Source organism: Eumetopias jubatus, unplaced genomic scaffold, assembly GCF_037043125.1.
Source record: "Eumetopias jubatus isolate StellerSeaLion01/CBP00866 unplaced genomic scaffold, mEumJub1_p1.0 scaffold_1, whole genome shotgun sequence".
Classification (NCBI taxonomy): Eukaryota; Metazoa; Chordata; class Mammalia; order Carnivora; family Otariidae; genus Eumetopias; species Eumetopias jubatus.
This window is the reverse complement of record NW_028274807.1, coordinates 34,278,753-34,298,574: the sequence shown is the minus strand read 5'-3', so window position 1 is coordinate 34,298,574 and position 19,822 is coordinate 34,278,753. Positions and strand designations below refer to the sequence as shown.

The window sequence follows — 19,822 nt, the reverse complement described above, 5'->3', positions numbered from 1 at the left end:
TTTGGGCAGATTGGTTCTCAAAATAAAACACATAAAAGAAGCACTTTTTCTGAAAAGAATTGGAACAGTTTTGATGTTCTCTTCCTAAGAATAAATAACATGTGGAGACAGGGCAGTACCTTCAAAGCCTCTGTTTCTTTAATAGAGGTCCCATAACATAACCACCTCTATTCTTTCAAGTGAAAGGTTTTGCTAGGTTTGAATTAATTCATAAGCACTCTTGGAGATTAGTAAAAAGGCCACCTCTCACCCCTGGAAGGGAAACAGAAAAAAAATTTTTTTCCCCAAGCTTAGAAAAGATGAAGGATAGGCTGTTAAATCCCTAAGTAGAGTTCAATGTTTGATTTTATAAACCCAGTAGATGAGGGTCAGGTTATTGTTATAACACCTCACATACACACGCACATGTACGTATGCACATGCTTGTATGTGTTAAGTGATCTTTAGTTGTTGTTCGCTTTCCTATGAGAAGTCATCAAATAGGAGATGCCTTTGGCTAGTGTTGTTATTTATTTATTTTTTGGCTAAAGATAACAGATAACAAGTTAGCAACAGAATTAGTGGTAATGTAACATGGTATATATAGGTAATACAGCCCATAGTTAAGAGTATGGGCATGAAGTCATTCTCCCTTAGTTCAAATTCTGGTTCCAAAATTAATTGTGTGACTTTGAACATCTTGCTTGAACTCTTTGTGCCTGAATTTTCTTTCACAAAAGAAGATGTAATAATCACACATAACCTGTAAGGTTTTTAGGAGATATAAGTGATGCAACATGTAAAATACTGGTGTATGTTTAGCTTTCAATAGATTTAGATATTTTTATTAATATCATCACTGTTTTAATAATCATCAGACCATCATCATTACCAGCATAATCATCTTTATTATATATTGATATTCTGTTTTATTGGATCATATCAGCCTTTTATCTGAGGGGATTACTTTTGTTCCTATATTTAGTAAAGTGCATGTATTTGTATGTTGTGTTTTTGTATTTAATAGTTATCTAGATTTTCAAAAGGGTGGACATAAGAGTAAAATGTATTAATATATAATGTTCCTCTTGAACAGTACATATACATTTAAATAGAATAGTTATTAAAATTTTATTCCAAAGTCACTCAAAATGCTCTATTTTTAAATACTTTAAAAATAATACATTTTGAGAATTTAAATTTTAAAGTTCTATAAGAATTTCTTAGATGCTTGTTAAGTTTCTCTTTGAACTGTAGGTAGCCCAGCTCATTACAGAAAGTTTGCTGTATATTGAGGTTAAAACGGAAATTTGCACCTTTGCTGGACACAGTCAAGTGAGGAACTGAAAAGAAACAAAATGAAGAAACAGAAATCCAACTGTGTAGCCTAGTTTTAGATTCATTCCCTCACCATAAATAAAGCTTATATAATACAACAACATAAATGATCTCAAATATATGATGAGTTATAATAAAGCCAGATTAAAAAATACATACTGTATGAATCTACTTACAAGTAGTTGAAAAGTAGACAAAATTTATGTATTGTGATAAGGATTAGAATAATTGCTACTCTGGGGGATTTAACCGGGAGTTTGGGTGCCGTAAAATATCTATACGTGTGTATGTGTGTAAAAAGTCAATCATTGAACTGTATGCTAAAGGTTAGAGTATGTGATTCATTCCTCATTAGGAAAGGGAGAGGGAGAAGGAGAAAGAGAAAGAGAGAGTGAGAGAGGGTGTGTGTGAGGTGGGGAAGAATGGATGTCTAATTTTACTCTAAGATTTCTTTTTGCTGTTCTTACCTTTTCTTACTCCAACCTCCCTTCCTTTTTCCTAGGACATTGATGTTTCTTTAATTTTAAATTTGTGAACTTGAGAAAGTGTTTTCATGATTATTCTCGCTTATCTGATTAATCTTGCTATATTCTTAATTCTTTTGAAAAGGAGTGGAATCTGATTTGTATGTTTCATTCTTTGCCAAAGATTGACCCATACTTTCCATAAGTAGGGTAAAATCTGCCAGAAACAAAACAGTTTGATATTCTAATACATCATTGCTGGCATTCCTTGTGTATCTTACGTTCTTAGAATGTCATTATAAAGTGAGATTTATTTTTAGGTATATACACTTTCTATATATGAGTGATGTTTCATTACCTGACATAAATACAGACACTGGTGCTCTGTAATCCTTAAACATCCCTGCCTAGTCAGTTAAGCTATGCTGAGGCCACCTTGCTTGTCCATCCTTATATTTTCCTCATGAGATTGGAATTCAGATTTTTAGATAATAATTTTATCAGTTGCCAATTTTTTTTTTCTTTTTTTAGTTGCAGCCTTTAAAAACCCGTTTCTCTGCATTGTTTGTGTTCTCTGGCTCAGCAGTTTATCCTTTACTTTTTTTTTTTTAGAATAACAAAAAATATTTTACTAAAACATAAGATTTACAGAAGTTTCCAGACAAGGCATACAAAATGGTCACAAGCTTTTTCTTGAAGGAAGGATTCTACACTTGACAGCAAGTCACAATGTTATTAGTGAGGGCTGTGATGTTTGTTTAATGTTCCCATTTTGGTTCAAACAATCAAGCTTGTCCATCTACAGCGTCTAAATAAAGTTAGACCTGGCTAGAGAGCATATTCTAAAGAACTGGTTAGCTGCTTTTAACCAATGCAATTAGATCACCATAAAAAGGGGGAAAGGAGCCCATAAAATTAAAATAAAACTACCTCTCCCCCTCAAAAAAAGTAATAAAGAAAAACACCCACACCCCTGCAGCTAACCCTGACAACTACCTTCATTCACAGTGCTTTATACTCAAACCATGATGGGGAAATGAATAAAAGCAGAGAAGGGCCACTGCTTTTAAACGTTTCACAACAATCCGGATGGTGCTTCTAGCCTCTGCTCGTGCTTTACAACAGTGAATCAGGACAAGACATAGGTTTGCTAATGTGCATTTAATCACCAAAGGACTGAAGGTGTCTGGGCTTTTATTCTGTAATGTTTCTAAGACTGTGTCCATTAAATGCAAACAAAAAAGGAAGAAGTCTTGGCAGAACAGGAGAACAGGAGAACTTGATGATCAGATCGATTTTAAATATTATTCATGGCATATAGCCTAGTCCATGCTCTAGCTGTTTCTATGGCTTGGGCTTCATTGGTCTTCCACTGCTCCGCTACATCATTTGCTAATGGATCATCTGGATTGGGAGCACTTAACAAAGCCTGGATCGATAGCAGAACTGTGCGGATCTGCAGTGCTGGGGACCACTTATCTTTCAAAATATCTAAACATATTCTTCCCAACTTGTCTACATTAGGATGATAAATTTTGGTCATGAAACGTACTTTAGGGGCTGCCTTCGGGTATTCTTCTGGTAGGAATAGTTCAGGCTTAAAAGTTCCTCCCTCAAAGGGGGAGTCCTGGGGGCCAGCAATGACCACATGAAAATAACGGGCGTTGCTCTCATCTGGTTCTGCTTTAATGCCAGGAACTGGTTCTGCCAGCAAACGCTGGGTTTCCTTGATAATCCTGCGGGGCAGCCCGGCCATCTTGTCAGATCCCGAGTTCGGCCTCTGGTCTCGACTCCGGCTCCGCTCGCCTCACACGCGAGTCTATCCTTTACTTTTTAATCAGTATTTATAAGTCATCAGAGGATGGATATGATTCAGATTCAGGCTGCATAGAACCAAAGAGAAATATTTTGAACCCAAATTGGAAAGCATACCTAAATATTTGGATTCAGCCCGGAGTCTCAAATAAATACATACGGTGACATTGTTAAGAAAAGAGGCTCTCAGTCTCCAGTGACTGTGCTTAAACAGAATGTAATCTTTGAGTTTTATATGATTCCCTGTATTTCCTTAGAACATTGTTATTTATTTTGTAAGACAGGGATCTTGACTTGTAGAGTACCATGGGATTGCTAAACCTGTCCCTGGTCATCACTATTTTGACACCATGCATGATCTTTTGATAAATTCTTCGATTCTAGGTCTTTTTTCTATTATAACTTGTTCAGGAGAGTTCTTAGAATCATCTGAAATAAAAAAACTAAGGTCAGAAAGATTATTTTCTTTTGTTAGGCAGCAAACGCTTTTGTTTCACTCAGATGCTCAGATGCCCTTGGGTCCACCCTTAACCCCAGGGAGCCTGAAATGCCTGGCAGGGGAAAGGGGACTGTCTTCGAGTAGGCCCTTAGCCAATGACTGATTTTGGTAGAGTATGACCGCCCACCGCCCTTGCCTCAGGCTGGGACAATTCTTAAATGCAATACTCTAGAGTTCTGCAGTAGCAGGTTGAAGGTACTCTTCTGGGATATTGTCTGCAAATGTACCCCTCATTAACTTCTTCCCTTTCTTTCTCTGCCTTGTATCCTCTCTCCCCACACTTTCCTTAGTGATCTCTCCTGGGATTATTTCCTTAATATATCATTAGCAAAAGAATCTTCTTCTTAAACTGCTTCTGGGCAACCTGACCTAGGACAAACTATATGCCACATAATGATTAACTTCTTCCAGCCCATGTTCATAATAAGTTTCTAAAGATAATTTATTCCTCTTAAGCAAAATTTTGCAATATTTGTAAGACTGTATATGTGTTGACACTAGAGATGTTATTTACACTGATTCCTTTCTAATACCATGGCTGATATTTTACATACTGAAGAATAAGACTACTGACTTTGTTTTGACTATAATCAGTGAACTTACATTCCTCAGGAAAAAAGAAAGCCTGAATATAACTCTTAATTTGCTTATTCTTAATAGCATAGTTACACTTTCCACTTTGAAAAGCAGGAAATCTTATTTCTGAAACTTTAGAAATAATACATGAAATGTTAATTTTTATGCATTTTTGATATGACGGCTTTTCCATGTGGTAATAGTTGAGTGCTATTGAACATGACACAATAGCACTTGTTGTTTATAGTGTTCCATAGTTAATCCGAATGCTGAGAGCTGGAGGTCCTCCACACAAAGCAGCCGGCTGGGGGCCGAGAAGCTTGCTGCAGTGTTGGAGGATGGAGCCGGCCCTAGAAGCAGTCCACTGTGGCTGAGGAATCTTCCAGAGGATGACTGCCACTGGGCCACCTATATGTCCGTCTCCTGGGAGCTGCCACATAAGAGTGAGCGTAACTCAACGAACGTGAGTTCGCTCCTTGGTGAGGTAGAGGGAGAGACTACACCAGGTAGAGTTGTCACACAAAATGATCTTTATTAGAAGCAAATAAGGAAATCATGGGGAATAATTCCAAAGCTGTGACCTTCCAAACAACAAAACTGGGGAGTTTTTAAGCGGAGGGTGAATGCCTCTTCATGGAAGGGCTTGGCAAAGGAGAGTTCAGTATAGAATGGGGGCAAAAGTCATCTTTAATAGACAAAGTCTGCGTCCTACTTGATTGAAGTCCCAAAGACCAGCAAGGGTCAGGATCGTCAGTTTTCTGGCTCCAGTTAGCTTTGTGTTTGAGTGTTCACTGGGATTTGAATCCTGCAAAAAACAGCCACAGAATGTGTGTTAGGTCCATCTTTCCTTTTGAAAAAGCACTGGGAGTTTTACCCCTGATTTACTGTGTCTGGTAGGGTTAGGCTATCTCCTGGCCTGCTGGGTTTTTGCATTCCGTTTGTTTCCTGAAAATCCTTAGTACTGAGGCTTTTGCATTCCTTTGTAATTCCAGCACCTCGTAGGAAATTCTGCAAGTTGTGTGCCAGGGCCCGTAGGGCCAGTGGGGCATGGATCACAGAAATAGCTGGGGGGCTTAAAATGTCTTCTTGTGTGTCATGAAAGCTAGGTCTCGTCTTTCTTTTTCTGGGGACCCCTAACTTGTTCTGCTTACAAGAGCCTCCTCAATCTGGAGAGACTGGCGGTTGCTTCTGTTCTGGTCTTGCAGGGTCCCTCCAGCACCCTCTATTGGCAAAGCCTGACGTTGCACGCGCCGGCCCGGAAACGTCATCGAGTCCCACTTAAACACCACAGAGGCAAGAAGAGTAGGTTTCGAACTGACAGGGAGTAAATTGATGACCCCCACACACAATTCTTACAATAAAGCAAATACTCCATTTTGCTGCGGTGATGAGCTCTGCTTCAAAAAGCGTAGAGCTGCTCTCTGAATTTTGCTTTCAATATAAAAGTAAAGTTACTAAGTTGTATAGAAATAGAGAACAATGTGTTATTTATTGATAAGGGTCTCGTAATAGGGGCTTAATGCTTGATAATTTGAACACTCCCTTCTTTATATTGTTTACTGTTTATTTTTATTGTTACTGAACTGTCTCCTTCAGTTTCGTCTGCTGTGGTGGTTGGTATATGACTAAGAGGAGATGTGAAATAAATGTAAATATTAAACTCGGGGCTTAGCATGGCTTTCAGAGTTGCTGCAGTTCACTCTCCCAGTCAAATAAGAAGTGGTAATCTGGGGAGCACATAACCAGTCATATTCTCTGTTCGCTTCTTTTTCACGGAAGGGATATTTTAAAATCTTTCTCTCTTTTTATCCTTGATAGAGTCAGAAAGCTAAATGTGGTATTGTATACTGCAAGATAGCAGCTTCTGATTTTACACGTGGAATGCTTCAGAACTGAATGACTTGGCAGAAGTCACAGAGCTTGCTTGTGACCCAATCCACGCATGCAAGAACCTAGGCACGCAAGTACCTGGGATTGCAAACTCTTTCTGTGAAGTTAGATGGTGGAGGTACCAAGTGTGGTTTAGCTATTGGTGTACAATAAGTCACCCCAATATTGAGTGACTTGAAACAATAAGCATTTAGTTAGATCATGATTTTATACTTTGTCAATTTAGGTGAGGCTTAGATAGGTGGTTCTTCTGATTTTGACTGGGCTGTGTCATCTGTGTCCTCTGGTCGGGTAGGCTGCTCTGCTGATCTCAGCGGGGCTTATCTGTGGACGTCAGCTTTGACAAGTAGGTCGACTTGGCATCATTATTCTACCTACCACAGATGGCTAGCCGTCCAAAATCTCCTGTGAAATATTAGCATTTCCCCACTCTTATCTCTTGCCATCAGGGCGTGTTGCTTGTCTAGGCTGGTTTTGTGGAGAAAAAAAAAAAAACCAACGGCTTTGAAAGATGGGAATGATGTAGACAGAATACACTGGAGTAGGAATTTATAACAGATGTTGTAGGTATACTCCACATCCTTGACTTACTCCAGATATCATCTGCAGACAGAACACAGGAAAACCAAAGTCCATTTTGCAAGTGAGGGTGGCCTCAGGAACAGAAAGATTAGTTTAAAATACCTGCTTAAGGGGCTTGCCTCCGGAACAATAACAGGATCCAGGGAAAGGATTTACAGCAGTGATCATGCACCAAGACGTTACAGGCAGATAGAGGAGGTAGAGACTAGAAAAATCTTAAAGGGGTAGGTGTGGGGGTAGTCATGATGAGGCATGAGGAGGCTTTTCAAGTTCATGGGAATGATGGAGAAGAAGCTGTTCAAGAGTGACAGTCTGAGTTTGTGGGCATGGAAGGAACTGCTCCCCAGGTAAATGAAGATATAGGAGGTAGGTATAATCAATAGAACAAAAAAGTTAACCATATAACCTCCATTCATGTGAATATATGAATACTGATTGGCTCCCTGATTCACCATCTGTTAGGTTTAATTTGTTTTCTTCCAAGCCTTTCAAGGTTTATCTGCCGTTGTAGCACAGCTGGAGATGTATAGTTTTCTTTGTACAACCTTCATGCCATAGGTTTTCTTTCATGTTCACCCGTAGCTTAACCACTGGTTTCAGTGACACTCAAGTGAGTGACCATTTCTTCCTGCCAGTTTATGAACTAGAATGAATGGTTTGTAAGAAACCTAAAATCTTCTTTTTTTTTTTTTATTAAATATACTAACAGCTGTATTTCACCTTCTTTACCTGTGGGATATCTTTAATTTGTCTCACACCAGTATAGGAATGGCATATAATTGCCAAGAGAAAGCCAAGCTTATTTGATACTATTGTTTGAGAGCAAATAAAACCCAAGTATTGGAGAAAGAAAAACTGGGAATTTGATTAAGAAGTGGAGGGTTTTAGGTGACACTCTGGTGCCTTGGGCTAGAGTTTCAACTTCAAAAAGTTGGCAAGGGAATTGAATCCCCCAGTGCTCAGGCTTATGACGGCAGGAATAAAGCTATTTTTGTCCTCTAGGCAACAGCATTACTCTGCCAAATTTCCCAAGACTCATACAATGAGAGCATCCATCCCAAAATGATTAATGCAAATTTAGTAATTGTGCACATGGATCATTTCTCTGTCACCCATTTCATCCATATAATGCGCCTTTTTCTCTCTGCACACATTGCTCATGTTTTGTGCCATTCACCTGTTGCTGGGGGCATGGAACAAATTACCTCTTTGTGTGAGGCTGCGGGTAAGAAGAAATTATCACATTTGTGGCTGGCACCCACTATTAAGCCAAGTATGTAATTATTTGAATCGGAATGGTCATATGCACAGAGTCAGATTTATCTTGGCTATCACAAGGAGAGCATTTGAGGTGTGATCCACAGCTGGACAATTTTCCGAAGGGGAGATAGTGGAGAGGGTATAGGCCTCTGTTGAAGAAGATAGTTTTTGGCAGCAAAGGCAAATTTCATTAGAAGCCAATGAGACCTCAGGGGTTCTGGCTTTTGTAAAATTTTAAGTGCAGTGAGTACAAGAGCAAGGTTTTGAGTTGAGAGCCCTGGGGAAGTTAATCAGCAAAAGACGTGTCATGTTGCCCGTCTCACAATGTGGACTCCCCCCAAGCACTTCACACCAGACCCTCAAACTTAATCAACCAACACGGCTCAGAGGAGTAAACTAGAAAGCCCCTCAGACTTGTGATAGCCCTTTCAAGTTTCCAGGAAGCATTGATGCTTGCCTAATAGGGCCTTTCTGGAAACTACTAGCTCCTGTTCCAAGGGCACCAGTCAACCCGCAGCTGTGTTCAGTTAGGGCTTTAAATTGACAGTGGAAGGTGGAGTAGCCGTCGTAAGGAGGGGCCTCCTCCACAGAAGCCATTTGCTGGTTAAACATCCCACTGTTTGCTGACACTCCCAGTTACTAATTTGAGCAGCTATATGCTTACCCTACACTCTGCTGCTGTGGTATAACAAAGTGTCCACAGTATTTTTTTTTTTTTTTCTACACCGTAGGTTGTCGAGCAGATTTCCTGAAAGAAACAAAATCTTTTCTGTGCCAATAAATGGTAGTGGATTAAAAACAGATGAATTTTCCGTGTGAAGAATTGGAAGGACCCTGTACAAACAATACATGGCTACTTGCGAGTGCCACCCTGTTAGGCAAAGAGAATACAGTGACCTCATGCATCCCTTTCTCAAATGCCTGGCAGTTACATTTTTTGAAGAGCAGTTGCTTTGAAACCCTACTTTTAAGGGTGCTTGACTGTCTTTCTCTTCTTTTTACTTTAGGATGAATTGGGAAACCAATAATAACAAAACCGGTAAAATACACCATACAAAAATAGAAGGTTTTAGTTGATATGATTGTAGGGAAACTTTGCCAACGACACTGAAATGGACAAAATACAAAAATTACTGCGTGTCCTGGGTAGCACACCTCTCCTGGTTATCTGATTTTGTCTGGGCCCGCTCCATTCATCCTCTTTGTTAATAATGTAAATAATTCTTGTCCATAGAAATGAAAATGAGTTTGATCCAGTAAAATGCAACTGATTATTGCTCTGTGTGTATTTATCAGATTTAGATCTATTTGTAAATTTATTGCAGCATTCTTGATTGCCTATGTATGTGTGAATTGTTTGAATTCTTCCTTGAACTACTTGTAACATCTTATGGCGTTCTTATTAATTAATGACTTAATAAAATATTTGGCACATATTCATTTCATATTTCTATGTGAGTTTTGATATTAATTTTAAAAAAATACATTAATCATTAGCATCAGCTCAGGGGATTTTTTTTTTTTAAATTAATACTGAGGAGAACTGCGGTTTTAAAAATGTTCTCCCAAAGGAACTGTTACCACTCTACTCCGTGGGAGAGAATGAAAAACAAATAACTCTGGAGGATGACTTGAAAATGCCACGTGCCCATTCATGGAACAAAGCTATCAAGCTGCCTTTAATAGAAGAATGACATATTGCAGTTGTCTTATGTTTCGCATCAGTCTGATGTTAATACTTAATCAAATGAGCATTCAGTAAATGGAAGCTTGGTTTTCTTTTGTTGTTTGTTTTTGTACAGGATCAAAATAATGTCTGTGTTGAATCTCTTTTAAAGTCATTTTAGATTGAGGGCATAGATTTGGAGATGGAGATTAAAACCATTGGGTAGCCAAGATACAGGATCAGATTGTTTTTCCCTTTTGTCCTTCAGGATGTAAGGAGTAGCTTAGACAAGAAACTCCATGATTGCTTCTAATCAAGTCTTCTATTTGTTTCCTTTGATGCAACTTCACTATTACGAATATTGTAATAGTTAGAACAAAAGAAAAACAAATGAATTTAGGAGATCATTGACTTGGTTCTTTAGAATATGTCTGCTTCATTATAACTTACATATCCTCCAATAGCTATTTTTGACTAAGAGCCAAGGAAAGGCCTAAGTTCAGCTACTAATGTATCCTAGATCACATTTTTGAAGTTCATATCATGCCAAACTATTTATTTGAGATTTATGTTGAATGCTTCAGTTTATTTCATAAGTACTTGGGAATCAGGCTTCCCCTGAAGGCTTTTCTCCATTTCTCTTGGTAGTTCTCCCTTCACCCCAGCCCTGATTTATCAAAGATAGTGTCTCATAATAAGCCAGAATAAACGTCCCAGAACAAAATTATTAGCCCATTTTTTCTGTCTTTTCTGTCGTATCATGTTCTGATATGAGAAATTAATGGGGTGACTTGAACTTGCATTCTAATACCTGATGGGAACTATTCAAAATCTCATTTTTTGAGATGTTTGATGAAATTTGGGTTTGAAGGTAATACCTTTTCTCAAATCAGTGGCTATATAAGGAAATATACCAGAATATAATATAACATTACTATTTGGTCATTTCTTCTGATCTTGTATAAATATGTGATGAGAAAGTGAGGGGACCCAAAGGAAACATACTAGTTAGAATTGTATGTCTAGAAGAAACAACCAGAACTAGCCTGTTATGTATGTGATGGTTTCATTCATTATGTTAAACTTTTCTTGCCTTAAGTTCAGGAAAATTCTCTTTAAACTGTAGCATTCAATACTTTTTTTTTTTTTTTAAGTAGGTTCTATGCCCAGCTTGGAGCACAATGCAGGGCTTGACCTCACAACCCTCAGGTCAAGACCTGAGCTGACATCAAGATTCAGATGCTTAACCGACTGAGCCACCCAGGCACCCAGCATTCAAGACTTTTTAGGGTTATAACCTAAAGTTAATTTATAACCTCTCTATGTTTAAACCTTTATAAACACTATACTTCAGTGAATCTTAGACTACAGACTACTTCCTGATCCTAGAACAGGTACAGTGCTTTGCTTTGCAAAAACCTTGGACTGCCTTCCATGTTTGTGTAGAAATGTTATGTCTTCTAACACAGTGCTTCTTATCCTCTCTGTGGTAAAGGACCAGTTTTTTTGAAAGTTCCTATTTGGTCACATTCCAAAATTGCAATATAAAAGAATTACTAGGCATATGATACAACTATAAAAGGCTTATCAAATACAAGCCTTAATTTGTTATTATTATATTCAGAACACATTTTCAAATGGCTATAAAAGTTTCTAAACCCTTTAAATCTCTGTACTTATATCTTCACAAATCAGTAATAAACAATTCAATGAGGAGATGCAGTGGCAAAATTTTTCTCACAAATGCTATCTGCTCCAATTGTTTTTTCTGTATCTCTCTAAATAAAAGTGATCTAACCTTTACTGGAAAGTAGTGGTTCAGTGTTGTTACTTTTCTTATAATAATTGACTTAATTGTGTTAGAGTTCTTGAATAATTATAATTTCCCTTTGAGGAAAATTCCAGCATTAAATGTTCAAGTAAATATTTGTTGAATTGCAATTTTCTTAAATCTGTTGTTGGAAATAGGTTTTATGATTGATGTTTAATGCCTATTCCCCCCCTTTTCTGCAACAATTAATTATAACAGAGAAAAAAAGCATACATCAAAGTCAATGTTTTTGAAATGCCTTCTCCAAGAATGACTACCAGCAAATCAAATCTAAGAGTTTGAGTATCTATTATGATTGACAATATTTTCAAGTTTATTGAACTTGTGCATCAGTCCTGCTGTGCGTGCCCATTTTACTTTGAACTTAGATCAATATGGCTTTTACTTTTTCTTTTAAGATTTTATCTATCTATCTGTCCATCTATCTATTATTTATTTATTTAGAGTGCATACACACAAGTTGGGGGGAAGGACAGAGGGAGAGAGAGAATCTCAAACAGACTCTTGCTGAGCTCAGAACTCAATGCAGGGGCTTGATCTCAAAATCCTGAGATCATGACTGGAGCTGAAATTAAGAGTCAGACACTTAACTGACTGAACCACCCAGATGCCCCTGGCTTTTACTTTCATTCATCAAATGTGATTTTACATTTCCTCCATCATTTGAGTTTGCCAAACTTAAGGCCTCATAGCCTTCCTTCACTTCTTCCTTGTCTCATTACCTATATTCAGTAAGTTGTCTATTACTATGGATTTTATTTCTCAGCAGTTTTCACCTATGCACCTTCCCTTCCGTCTCTGTTGGCCATTACCTTGGTTCTGGGCATCATTTAAGCTTAAACTTAGGTTGGTCAATAACCTTCATCTGTTTTTCATCATTACATAAGGTGTACAGTGCTTTGCCTTTCTTTGGAGCATCTTTCTTTGACAAAAATTTTTTTATTACTGTTGAGAGTTCCCAAATAAACTCAATACCAATAACCTCAAAAAGCCTAAATGAGTTGCAGAGACTGGGTGGGATCATTCAGACATGAAGGGACTCAACTCCCCATACCAGGCTCATTGATGTAAAGTTTCTTATTTTTTTCTCCCCCCCCTTTTTTTATTTAAATAAGTGGAAAAGAGTCTCATGGTTATGTAAGTTAATGGTAAAATTGATGATAAAATAAAGGTATAAGTGGTTCATGTAAATGCTCTCAGGAAAAATTTACTTTTAGATGTAAGACCTTCTATAAATAAATACATTATGATTATAAGATTAATAGTAGCAGTGGTCTATCTAGTTAACAGAATATTGAGTTTTAGAAACAGCCAATTCTCTGTTTCTAAATGTTGGTGTTGAAAGCTCTGAAATCACTGTACAAAGGAGTTTCAGATAGAAAATATTTCATCTCTGGAGGAATTGCATGAGAGTAAATGGCACAATACTAATAATTTTGATAGTGACACTAGGTGTGAGAACTGTGTATTGCCTGATTAGTAAGTTAATTCACAAACCATGTAAGTTTCCTGCAAATTAAAAATCTTACAGATTTGTAGACTGTGATTACTGGATACTTATTTTCAACTTATGAATGCTGCTTTGAATCCAGCTAGTCTCATTTGCAGTATGTTTTGTGGAAGTTGTTAGAATAGTATTGGGAAGGTGCCAAAGGTTATTTTACTGACAGCTATCAGTAAGATATGTTAGCCTGGGGATGTCATTTTTCTTTCAAGAATAGAGTAAAGCTAATCAGATACCAAAGTCCATTATCTGATGAGAAGTAAACAAGTGACAATATCATAGCTGTCAAAATGAAGTATATAGTCCTGTGAGAGGGTTGTCTAGGAAAATGAAGAAAAGTGAATATCAAAAAAATCTCTGAAATGAAATGAAAAGAACTAGCCTTTTTCTTTGGACATAACAATGGGTCATATTTTTTGGGCATAAAAATATAGGAGTTAGAAAAATCAACTGCTAAGTTACTATGCCATTCTAAAATGGAAGTTGCAAATACTATTGAAATATTTATATTGGTCAAATAAGTAATAGGACTGACACTTTGATTACCTTAATTTACAATATCCTTGTTTCCTTGATCTTTGAATTTTAAAATTTAAACTATATTTAAAACAGAATATATGCTATCTTTGTCAGGGGATAGGCCAGGCTACTGAAAATATTTCAAAATGCAAGAATTTACATAAGACAGGAATTTATTTCTCAGGGAACAATTCCAAAGAACAGATAAAAAGCAGATAGATGGGCTCCATTGTACTCAGTTCAGCTTCATAATATACTATCACCCAGGTGCTATCCTCAGCTGCATGGCCAAAACTGGCTACAGTCCATCCCACAGCCTGTTAGAAAGGAAGAAGATCAGGACACAGAACAAGCAATTTTGTAATAAGGAAATGCCCAGGAAATTGTATGCCTGATTTCTGCTCTTTTCATTGCAAAAACTTAGTCACATGACCCTACTTCGTTGCAAGAGAGGCTGGGAAATGTAGTCCCTAACCAGCTTCCTTTAAACCTTAATAGAACTGGGCAAAAGAGCAGGAAGGGGGGAAAAGTACTGGAGAATAATAGTTTTTTTGTTTTGTTTTGTTTTGTTGTTTATTTTTTTTTTTTTGCTGTATATGTATGTGATTAAAATTAAATATGAGTTTAAATTGTAAGAAATAAATTCTCCATTCCTAGTCCTACTGCTAATTTTTTTTTTAAAAAAGATCTGTTTATTTATTATTTTAGAAAGAGAATGTTAGAAGGGAGGGGCAGAGGGAGAGGTAGAATCCCAAGCTGGCTCCATGCCCCACTCAGGGCTCAATCCCACAACCCTGAGATCATGACCTGAGCTGAAACCAAGAGTCAAATGCTTAACTGACTGAGCCACCTAGGCACCCCAGTTCTACTGCTAATTTTTTTGTGTGCTTTTCAGATACTTTTATACTAAAGTGGTTCAGAACATACCCACTGCACAATATGCCCTTTGGCATATTGATTATTTTGAGGTGAAGGCACCTGAGAAACAGCAGATGAAGGAAGGACTCTCTAACCTCTCCCTTTCTACCTAAAAGCAGGTCATGAAATTTCCCATGAAAAGGGTGCCTCCTTTGTACCAGGAACAGAACATTCTTACCACCAGAGATTGAGAGTCGATACCAAAATGGATTTGTTCAAAAAAACCTCTTTAAATAATCCTTGAATTCCATTAGTTTCCTCCATAGATTTCCTTGTCACCGTCCCACAATTTACTACCCCTGGACAAAGCCACTATGTCTTGTCACATTCTCATGATTTATTCTTTTTTTCCAAGGCATATTAGCTTTTTTGGGTCTAATGCTTCTTTCAGGTCTTCATTTTCCTTTTGAAGACTCATGTGCACATAAAAATATTAAATAATTTGCCTATGTTTTCTCCTATTAGTCTGCCTTATGTCAGTTTAATTTTCAGGCCCAGCAACAGAACCTAAGAAGATAGAACTTTTTCCTTCTCTGCAATATTCATGGAAAAAGATACAGATTCTAGCATTCTGCCCCCTTTAAACTATACCTTATTATACACATAGTTTTGTGTTTTGTTACTTAATGCGTCTTCGGAATATTTCCATCTCAGCACATGCCCATGTTCTTGTTCTCTCTTTCACATCTTGTAGTGTCCAGTTGCATGAGTGAACCATGACTTTCAACTTCTGCTTTTAGATATTTTGGTATCATCAAGGTATTTTTTTTCTTCTTCTTTCTCTTTTATGACCATTCTACAATGAAGTTTATTGAATATAATAAATCTTTATTGAATATAATACATATTTCATAAAACACACCCATTCTAAGTGTACAGTTTGATGAGTTTTAGTAATATATATATAGTCATGGAAAGATCATGACAATCTAATTTTAGAGTACTTGTATCATATCTAAAAAGTTACTTTATGCTTCTTTGCAGGTAATCTCTGCTCCCACCCAGCTCAGAGCAACCACTTCTCTGCTTTCTTTTGCTGTAGATTTTACTTTTCTAGAAGGTTCACATGAATAGAATTATGTTGCATAACTCTTGTTTTTTTTTTCTGGCTTTTTTCATTCAACATTATTATTATGTAAAAAAATTTTATTTTTAAATAATTTCAGACTCCTAGAAAAGTTGTAAAATAGAATTCACATAGCTTTCCTTTCTGTTAACAGCTTACATGCCATAGTCCAATTATCAAAACCATAAAATCAACAGTACAACAATGTTTTAATTTCACATGTACCAAGGCTAAGTCACTCAGGTGTATTTATGTCAGTAATTATAGTGTATAATCTTACAGAAAATTAATAAATTGTTTTAATAGTAGAATAGTAAGTAGAACACTAGTTTATTGATTCAACTTGCTGGTTTTTTCTGCCAGTATCATACTCGGTCTTGAAACATAATATCCATAATTTTTGAAGGGATTGAGGAAGTTCTCAGCTAATAGCAGTACTCATTTTGACTAAAAGGGATGAGTTAATTTTGTTCCAGATTCTCGCAGTCTAGCTCAGCAATACATAACATCCTATTCTCCTGAGAAAAACTTTGCAATTAGGGAAGAAACGGAATAGTTTTCACCTTCACTAAACTTCCCGGATGACTCAGATACCTAGATACCATGTAGGTGTACCTTTGGTTACTGATACTGTAGATTGGCAAATCAGGCTGGGTGGTGTACTGATCAGCATAATTATTTTGAGATTAGTTCATGCTGTTTCATGTATTATTACTTCCTTTTTACTGTTAGTAGTTTTTTATTATATGGATATGCCACAATTTTGTCAAAATAACAAGTAATAAAGAAAGAACAAAAATCACCTAAAATCCTTTTATCAAAGAATAACAACCACTAACATTTTGGAGCATATCCTTGAGATGGTTTCCTATGTTTCCATACCCACTTACGAATATTTACCCTTCCCCCTCTGAACAAAATTATATTACACAGCTTTTGTAATTTGCTTATTCACTCAACAATATTTCATGAACATTTTCCTGTTTAAATGAGTTTAGACCTTTTTCATATTTTAAATATTTAACAGGTCCTATATAATTATTTTCTATTCATTATTATTATAAAAAAAGATTAAGATCTTTGTAAATGTAATATTACAATGTTTCCGGAGTATTGCCTTAGCATTAATTTTTGATTCATGTTTATAGCAGTGTCTGTTAGGTTTTATTTGGTATTGAAAAAGAGATGTCTTGTTATTGGCCTACTGGGGATCGGGAGGTCATGATAATATTTAAGTACCAATCTATCACTATCATTTGCCTATTTTTATCAATAGTGATTGGAGGAAGAAACAAAAGGTGCTCACCCATGTACACAAGTACAAAATCTCACACCCATACCCACCCACCTGAAAAACCTTTATGACTAATTGAAATTCAGTTCTTTTATTTTTCCCATTTTAAGAAAATATATTCAGGCTCTTTAAGTTTACTCCTGGTTAACCATAGCTAATGGAACCTTACATGAGCGAAGCCTGGGACAAGTCCCTTGGGCAAGAAGCTACAGATATGTGGAACACCAAGAAACTAAGTCAGGGGCAATTACAGGGGCAATTACACTGACACCTAAGAAAAATAGCATTAGAGTTGCTTGACAGTTGGAATTGAGTAAAGGATTACCAAAAATGCTGTATGCCAGATTCATGCCTAAGGCAGATGACCTGGTTGACAAGCTTGCCCAAGCTAACTATATTAATGCTTCAGATCAGTGTAAGAGGAACTAGCAGCGATTCTCCTTAACTAATCATGTTAAAATTGTTGACAAGATTTCATGTCTGCTTTTCAGTAGCATAACTATTCATCAGTTAGGTGAAGAGAAAAATTCATACAAATTGATTAGAATATGTGCATCTTTTTTCTGTTGGCACTGTAGGAATATGAGAGTTTTCTTTCTTTAATTTTCTGGTTGTTTCTCCAGTAAGTCAAGTTTTCCTATAACAGCTAATCTTTTCTTATTTAAAAAAGAAAATAAAACTGCATGATGTATCTGTCAGTTCTGAGGATTGTGCTATGCAAGTTGTAAGCTTCAAATCTGGGTCACATGTCACATATATTTTCTGTTAGGAAAGCATAGGGTTCAGAATTTGGAGAGTCAAGTGCTATTAAAATGTGCTCAATACGAATATAAATCCTTAACCAGTACTTAAGCCTTGGGGTTTAAAATGGTGACTATCAATTAAATGTACATTTGACATTGATTAGCCACCTTCTCTTCTCTGTGGCAAAGTATTTCAATCACATTTGTTCCTGAGAGTAATTGGATTTTTGAATAATCTACAAATTGCCTTACAGGCTGGTTTTTGAAACCCTAAAACACATGTCTGTACATGATTTTGCTGTATTAGGATCTGGCTTTACTTCCTGATTTCTTAGGGAAATAATGACTCCTGTTGAAAGTAAAAAAAAAAAATGATATTCATGTTAACGTTTCACAGATTCAAAATAAATGAAGTTAAATCACCCTAAAATTTTTAGTTTAGAAAAAAGATCTTCTCATTCGGTCAACTCATATAGAAATAAAATTAGAAGTAGCTTGCATGGTATTTTCTATTAGTAAGTGTGCCATTTCTCTTTGGACAGGCCTTGGATTGGCTTTTATGAAAAACATAAAAACCTGCTTAAGTCTAGTCACCTGATTCTTCCTTTTTCTCAATCTCAGTACTGAAGATAAAGTTGTGTTTGAATAATGACCTCTTTCTCTGAAGATGAAAAACGACTCTATCCACCATGTAGTTGCTTTTACAGACTTTCTAGTCAGGTACTGTAAACTCAAAAAATAAGATCTGACTTTGCTGCCCCCAATTACACAGGGAGTAGTCTTGCTGTTTTCGGTTTATCCACTAGGTGACATAATAGATGCAGCTTTTCGATGTCTGTGAAAGTGTAGGTGCTTGTGTAACATGTTCCTTAACGTTTAACACTCTTAGTTACATTTGTTAACTGACAAACCTAAGTGTAAGGATGCTGATAGGACAGTGGCCCATAAGGGTTCGTTCATGACTGCTCACTTCAGTGTTTATGCTTTGCATCTTGGAACTTGTATGGAAACATAATGACTGACCAAGAAATACTAATTTTCATTTTGCTCTACAGTTTAACAGTGATTCACGTGAGAAAAATAAGAAAACCACAACTGATATGGACTTAAAAGTTTTGAGTGTGAAAACCTGCTTTGCCAAATTTGGTTGAAACACAAAGGAAAAATAGGCAAAGGCCAGCAAATGTTACCACAGATTTTATTAATGTTTTCTTGGGAATGGAACTAAAAGCACTCTTAATCTCTTGCTACCCATAAAGCCCATTCTTAAAGATGAATGCAGTGTGATTGTGAAAACACTTATTATTGTTACTCTTTAGTAACTCCTCTTATTTTTGTATTATAACTCAATAAGGTTATGATTCAAAGCAATCTTGCAAATAGTTGTATTTTCAGATAACTGGAAAATGCTTGAGTCTGTCTTGAGTCTGCTAATTAAATGGAAGTCCTCAAGTGAGAAATAGAAGCAAAGGAAGGGTAACGGAACACTCCCGCAACACATTTTATCTATTTTCTGATAGTCTTTATATTAACCTCCCTTTTAGAATATGGTCAAGTCAAATTTTTCATGTCTTTCACATGCCAGTCAACTTGCTTTTGAGTTTGAGTCTGCATGACCACAGAACAAAGCAATATAAACATATTTTTTGAAGGGGGTGTCAATTTGGCATGCATATCTACTTAATTTTTATCAGGAGGAGATGCTTTAGAGATAAATATCCATGAAACCCCTGTCTTAGTGTTTCATCTTCATGCTGTTCTAGGAATGCATTTTTATTTCCACCTGTTTTTGAACCTTGTATAATCTGTGACGTTATTACCTCAATTACAAGTTAGTAGCACATTTTAATTAGACTTGACACTGGTTTCTGGTAGTTA

The 19,822-nt window shown here is 36.6% G+C and overlaps 1 pseudogene; it reads right to left on the bottom strand.

Moving 5' to 3' along the window:
- Window positions 1-2,971: 2,971 nt before the first annotated feature.
- Window positions 2,972-3,586, bottom strand: LOC114218851 (ubiquitin-conjugating enzyme E2 N pseudogene; annotated as a pseudogene).
- Between the last annotated feature and the right edge of the window lie 16,236 nt (window positions 3,587-19,822).